This window comes from Pipistrellus kuhlii, unplaced genomic scaffold (assembly GCF_014108245.1).
Source record: "Pipistrellus kuhlii isolate mPipKuh1 unplaced genomic scaffold, mPipKuh1.p scaffold_m20_p_3, whole genome shotgun sequence".
Classification (NCBI taxonomy): Eukaryota; Metazoa; Chordata; class Mammalia; order Chiroptera; family Vespertilionidae; genus Pipistrellus; species Pipistrellus kuhlii.
Window position 1 is genome coordinate 155,472,521 of NW_023425529.1, and position 7,685 is coordinate 155,480,205.

Sequence of the window (7,685 nt, forward strand, 5' to 3'; positions counted from 1 at the left end):
TCTGAATTATTTTTCAAGAATCCTATTGAGAAGAAAAAAAAAATTACTGGCATTGAACCAGTCAAATATATTTTTGGATGAAGCTCATAGGAAATAAGAATGTTGGTCTTATTCCTGTGGGAGATCTAAAGTGAACAGGAAAATGTCCACACACTTGTATTTGGCAGAGTGGATAAAAACGTGGATACATTTATAACAAACCTATTTTCAGTTTGCACTGTAATATTTTCTCAGAATATTTATTTTTATTGCAATATTTATTAGACTTACAATAGGGTTCTGTGATGACAACAAAAAAATGGACAATGTTTGAGGAAATGGATAATGAGGATAAAGGTAACACACAGGTGCAGTCATACAATTGAACCATTTATTAAGTTTATTAGCTTTTTTATTGCACATGTTCATACAAAAGCTACATTGAAATGGGGGAAAAGCTCTGGTGCAGCTAAAAGCAATGGGATTGAATGTTAAGGATGCACTTTTATTTTTGGATTGTCTCATTGGAGAATATAGAGAGACATAAATTCAAAATTTTATTTCTCCAGATGGAACCTGAAAGTTGAATAAAATTATGGTTACACAAGATGAAGTATATTCCTGAACTGCATTCAGTTGAGCTAGATCAAATTTCATTTTAAAATAAATAACCTTATATATTTACATTTGCTATTTGCTATTTGATTATAATATCTGACAAGAATAAATTTCTTATTTGTTTATTTTACTAAGTTAAAATGAAGTGTCAGGTATAATATTCAAAATTTACCTGCCAGCTTACATCTGGGTTCTTCAGCATACCACAAATGCCAAAATGACAGAAAAGATGATTTTGAATGGCAGGACCAGAAGGGCCTTAGGCAACATATTGAGAAAAGGTAGATATCTTTGTCCCCTCCAAGCAGCCCCCTTAGCATCACCTTTCTCCCTTCAAGCCACTGTCTGGCCTCAACCCCAGGCACTTTTCTGGACTGCAGAGGAGCTTATACGAACTTTAGAAGTTCCTTAACTAGGAAAGGTTTTACCTGAGCCTTTTCTAACAAGAAGGTGCCCAAATGTCAAGTCCTCCTCTCCTACAGTTACCTCTCTCTTCCTGTTGCAAATCCCGATCTGAATACTGAGCCCTGTGAAGATTAAATATGACATATTTCAGAATGAACTTATGCTAAGTGAAACAAGCCAGTCAGAGGAAGACAAGTACCATGTGATTTCACTTATATGTGGAATCTAATGAACAAGGTAAACTAACAAGTAAAATAGAAGCAGACTTATAGACACAGATACAGAGAACAGACTGAGAGCTGTCAGAGTGGAGGGTGTTACTGGGCTGTGATTAAGGTGAAGGAATTAAGAAGAAAAAAAAAACAACAAAACTCAGGCATAGACAAAAGTATGGTGGTTATCAGAGAGAAAGGGGATGTGGTAGGTAAAAGGCAGAATGGTGAATAAATAATGATGAAAGAAAACTTGACTGGGGGTGGTGAACACACATCACAGTATACAGATAAAGTGTTATAGAATTGTGCACCTGAAACCTATATAATTTTACTAAACAATGTCACCCCAATACATTCAATAAAAAATAAAATTAATTAATGTTAAAAAACGAACCAACTATTGGCCCAGAATGGAAATATTATGCATTTTCACAAGATACCAACTCAAATAATGTGGTCCTCGCATACAATAGAACAAATCACACTCATTTCTTCCTTCTCAAAGGAACTACAGGTCTGACTTGTAGTTGACCTGAGGTTGGCAAGAAAATGAGGACTCTGCTCCATAATCATAGACAGTTTTATATGCAATGTAATCTCTTCACTTTCTGGTATGTTCTCTGAGAATGTTTACCAGCTTCTTCACAAGTATATCTACTGCAATTGATTTCATGGACTTAATAGTTACAACCTATTGTTTACAACTATTTTTTTAGGTCTTCTTTCATTTTGTTTTCTTGTGATACTTCTCAGTTTCTTTCTAGTCTATTTATTTTCTACAGCATCTGTTGCACATCAACATTGTTTAGTGTGTATATAGTGTATACAAATTCATCCTGACATAATAAATTGTGTTTATGTAAATAACTTATTTCTTGTTTTGTAGCATATTCTGTGTCTTAGAGAACTAACTAGTCCATGTCTGAATTAGAAAACCAATGAGCTTTTCTAATTCTTATTCTTCAAAATAGACCTCCCAACAGATTTCATGTGCATAGTTCTGAGCACCTGTCAAGCATCCCCACATGTATGGTAAAGTTCTTTTTCATGATATTACTTTTCTCACTTCTGTCTTTCTTTAAGAATATTTTTATTGTTTTATTTTCTTGGCTTTATTTTTTAAAATATGTTTGTTTTTTTAATTTATTTTAGAGAGAGGAAGGGAGAGTGGGGGGGAGAGAGAGAAAGAGAGAGAGAAAGAGAGAGAGAGAGAGAGAGAGAGAGAGAGAGAGAGAGAGAGAGAGAGAAAGAAATGTGAGAGAAATTTCCCCTGTTGCCTTCTATAGCTGGGGATCAAACCTGAAACCTTGGTATTGCCCTGACAGTGAACTGAACCAGGGACCTTTTTGGTTTCCAGGTGGAAAATAATCATCTGATTGCTACAGAACCAGCTTTAAAAGTGAAGAATTTTTTTTTCTGTCAGTGCAAAGAAACATGTTCCCAGTTATATTTTCATACATTAAAAATATGTTTCATAGTAAGAAGAAAACAAACAAAAAAATACTACAATATACAGATTATGGTTCTTGCAAGGTGGTTTTTTAAAATATATTTTTTGGATTTTTTACAGAAAGGAAGGGAGAGGGATAGAGTTAAAAACATCAATGAGAAAGAAACATCAATCAGCTGCCTCCTGCACACCTCCTACTGGGGATGTGCCCGCAACCAAGGTACATTCCTTGACCGGAATCAAATCTTTTTGAGAAAATTTAATTGTAATGCCATTTTACTATTACAATTTTACTCCTCAAATAAAAAATAAAATAAAATAAAAAAACCTTAGTTCACAAATAGTCAGCAATTGTTAGCAGTTAAGTTCTTCCTGAATTAAATATATTGAAAATTTGTGTTATAACACTGATGTTTGAAGTCAGCTAAAATCAGTAGTTCAAAAAAATTGAAAAATAACTTAATTATCCCACTACAAATATTTTATGTCTTTTTAAATTTCTAGATTAAAATTAATGTATTAGGATTTTGATTTTTTTAGTTTTTTATTTTTATGAAATTTTAAGATATGCAGTGCATTTTACTTCCTAACTTATATAAAAATTGCACAAAGGATATTTTTTCCATAACTCACAGTCTACATTAAATTTAATAAATAAAAAATAAGGATAGTACTTTAAATTATTCCATGTAGTGTTGTAAATGATACTATTCCAAATAATTAAAAAATAATATCATCTAATATCAATTACAATACTTTGCGTTGTCACTTTAACTTTTGCAAATATCTCTTGCCTTAAGCATCCTAAATTTATCTTACAGTTTCCAATTTTTATATTATTTGTCAAATTTTACATTATGTTATCTCTCAAAACCCTTAAAAGTTATTTGGTGTATAAAATTAATATTTTTCACAATAATCACTAATTGGTATAACATTTCAAACTTGCAAAAATAATTATACATTCAAATTGCTGCTGATGGGAAGAATTTCAATATATAAAGTCTCTTAGGAAGCATTCATTCCAAGTTACTGGGACCCTTAGCTACATTTATGTGACTAGTGAGCTATTAACATTAAATCTAAATGGCATACCTTAGTCTTACATTACTGCCCTCATTAGATATAATGGTGCCTAAAAAGATGAAGCTTCATAAGACTGAAGCTAATGGAGAAACTGACAAGCAGATTAAGGCTAACTGTTAAGACTGAGGTTGAATCACACTTGCCTATTTTAAGAAAAGAAAAAACTGGAGTTTAGTGAAAGTATCTTTGGAGTCTCACAAATCTTTTAAAGTGGTTGGAATCAGGTGAGCTCCAGAAGGCCTAGATCAGCAATCCTTTTAGCTGCCACAGAGCAGGGACTGTCATTTCACAGGCTGTACCAAAGCCTGAGTGAATCACAAACACCCCATTGCTACTATGACTTTGCATAAGTAGATCACGATACAAAGCGCAGGGACACAGTGCTTTATAAAGTGGGAGGAGTAGTAAGAGTGAAGATCTCAAATCTGGCTCCTTCAACTTTCTTCCACAACATTTCCTAGAAGATGGCATATAAGAAAAGAAAGGGAATTCCCCACAGTGGTATTGTTATAAGGGTTGGATTAATCCATTTATGACCTATTTTTGCTTATTGTTTATAAAGTTTGTATTTAACCTGTGAGGGTTAGATCTACCAATCTATAATAATAAAAGCATAATCTGCAAATAGACTGAATGGCCGAACAGTGGAACGATCATCCAGATGACCTTCAGGGCGAAGCCATGGCTGCCAGAGCCGCCAGGGACGAGGCAGCCGGGGCCGGGAAGGCCTACTCTTGTACAAGTTTCATGCATCAAGCCTCTACTAGAAGACAAAATCCCTACTAGAATGGGGATAATATTATGCTGATGGACAAAATCAATTAGAAAATATACATTAGGATATTTCATCTAGATAAATGAGACCAATGAAGAATAAGAAGACAAAAAATGGGACACTTAGCCATTTTAGAAAGGGTGCCAATGAAGCAATCCCTGAAATGATAAAATTGCCAAAGAGATTTCAATAAGTGAAGGAATTAAGTCATGAGATGCCTGGAGGGAGAGCATCGTGGGCCCAGGACACAGCGAGTGTAGAGGTCCTGCAGCTGCAGGGCGTTTGATGTGATTGAAAAACAATGAGGAAGCACATGGGCAGTGGGACAGCAATTGAGTGAACAAGGGGAAAGTGGCTGGAGATGCAATCACAAGTCACACCACTTAAGGCTAAAAGACATGGAATGTACTTTAGCTTTTATTCTGAAAGCAGTAGGAAACAAGGAAAGTTTCAAGGGGAGAAAGATATGATGATCTTCCTTTTCTAAGAGTTAAATGTCATAAACTGACATATATTCAAAAATGACACTCCTCAGTATAACTTCACAAACAAAACTAATGCTAAAATATAGAATGACCATGAATATTATGACATAGGAACATAAACATAAATTATGCAGAAAATATAAGAAAATTAAGGACACAAAGTTAAGTTGAACAATAGGTAATATTAACTGAAATATTAAATGGTAAGTAAAATATATATGTATTAGGATAATAAGCAAATTAAGTGTGATAACTGCATGATTATATGAGATTAAGCAAAATTAATAATTCTTTCTTTCTTATTCAATTTTATAAGTGCTTATTAATTTTTTTTTTCTAACTCAAAATCACCTTGCCATTTTATTTGGTGTAGATAAATGCTTTAGGAAGACATAGGAACAGGCCATCATATTTCCATCACTTTAATTTCTATTGTAATAGATTGTCTCTTTTACCTCCCAAATTCATCTTCCCTGCTTCATCAATACTTTCTAAATGCATTCCAATTGTGCCCTAACACTGAAATTGTCCTTATTTTTAGTATATGATTAAGTCTATGTTATCTTCCTGCATGTATTTCATAAGCTTTATGATAACTTTTGACATACTAAATATTGACCTGCCCTACCCTGTGCTAAAATAGTTCAAGAGTGTGGAGCAGAAATGAAAAATAAATATGGTTTATCAATAAAGATATATAATTTTAAACTCTAATCTGATTATGGGTGAATGTAATGACTATTCTACTTAAAATAAAATTTTAATTCAACAAGTAACCTATGTTAATCTGTATGGATATTTCAATGTAAATCAGAAATGGATATAGAGTTGAGCTAGACTAACACTTCAGTGATATGATAAACTCAGTAAAGAGTGGACCCGGAGAGCATTATGCTAAGTGAAATAAGCCAGTCAAAGAAAGACAAGTACCTTATGATTTCACTCATATATGGAATTTAATAAACAAACCTAACTAACTAGCAAAATAGAGAGACTCAAAGAGAGCAAGCAGACAGTGCTGGTTGGGGTTGTTGAAAGAAGTGGAGGGATTAAGCAAAAAAAGAAGAAAAAGAGGAGAAAGAATTCAAGGACATGAACAACAATATAGTGATTGAGAAGAAAGACAGATGGGTGGAGGTGAGACAGGGCATAGAGAGGATAAACGATAATGAAAAAAATAAAAAAATAATAAAATAAGTAAGAAATAATTATCTTAGTGCCTATGGACAAGTGCTATGTTGATATAATCATATATTTTTAGAAAAGAAAAGAATTGAGTACAAAAGTGAAGAATTGGCATTAGATTTGGTTTTCCTGAGGGGAGGCCCTGGCTCTGTAATGCATTAGCTTTGTGACTATAGACAAGTTACATAATCTTTCTCAGCCTTGGTTTTCTTACATGATAAATAAGGGCAATAATATATTCTAACTGATAAGTTATATATACTAATAATAGCCTACTGGACAGACAACCAAACACCTGGATCTCAGCGCCGACAGTAGGAGTCAGGCCTGGGTATATCACCAGTGAGAAGGCATCTCAGGGTGAGGACCATCACCTCAGCCAGAACTCAAGATGGTCACCTGGCCTGGCCTGGCCCCACTGCAGAGGACAGACAGGGATGCCTAAGAGGCTGGGGCCATGGTGTCAATCCCTACCCTCCTCCCCTGGCCTCCTTCACCTGTGGCTCCCACAGAAGGGTCTGTATGAGAGCCCTTCCCCTGGTACCTCTCACCACTGCCTCCGGCCATCCCTCAGCACAAACTTACTTCCTCTCACCCCCTTCGAGGGCCTCCGCTCTGGATGGCGCCTTGTGAATCCAGGGCTTCGGGGTTTTAAAACAGAGCTGGGGTAGGAAAGGGTAAACAGCACCAAAGACGGCTGATATGGCCACCCACCTCTGCCTCAGCTTGACCCATTAGTTCAGCCAATCAGAGGGCATTCCTGCTTCCCCAGCAATGGTTCTAGGGCTTTGGCCCAGTACCAACCTTCTCTCCCCCTCAGCCCTCCCCACAGCTGGTGCTTGCTGCAGCTCCGTGTGCCTTACTTAACCACCCCTCCCTTCCCTGTTCCTACAAAAGAGGCTGCATCTTTGTATGTTATATGCATATAAGCTTAGTAATGTTTTGAAAACAAACAATGACCCAAAAGAATGGCACAGTCAACATCTGGTATTTGGCTCAGGAGAATGGAGAGAAGGGAGAATTCTGTAAGTTAACTGATGCAAAGGTATTTCTGAGTGACTGCCTGGCATGTGACAGTTGTGTGACCACAGAGGAAGGAGTCCAAGTTTCTCAGCAGAACATCAAGGACTTCTTCTGTGTGCTGAACCTTTGCTTTGGTTTTCAGAATTCTCTGCTCCCCATCTGACAGTTCCCTCCCTCTGAGGGACATTTTAGTCATAACGTAAGATCAGATCCTGTCGCTGGAAATCAGGGGGCACTGGAGTGGACCCACCCCCTGTGCCCTTTTATATTCAGGGATTGAGCTGAACTTACTTTGGGAGGCAAGGATGACAGGTGTCACAGATGTAAGAATGGAGAATGAAGAGGCAGACACCCTGTTCAGGTCCCTCCCTGAGTGGGGTCAGGCCAGGCAGATGAAGGCCAGTCAACCTGTCCCAAGGCAGAGGAGGGCAGTTGGGGGAGACCAGGCCAGGAAGGGAGGGAAA

The 7,685-nt window shown here is 36.4% G+C and overlaps 1 long non-coding RNA gene across 1 annotated transcript; it reads left to right on the forward strand.

The window, feature by feature from the left end:
• Positions 1-6,664: 6,664 nt before the first annotated feature.
• On the forward strand, positions 6,665-7,143 carry LOC123653101. Its single transcript, XR_006742730.1, has 2 exons — positions 6,665-6,714; positions 7,031-7,143. It is a non-coding gene; the product is annotated as an uncharacterized LOC123653101 (long non-coding RNA).
• Positions 7,144-7,685: the final 542 nt, after the last annotated feature.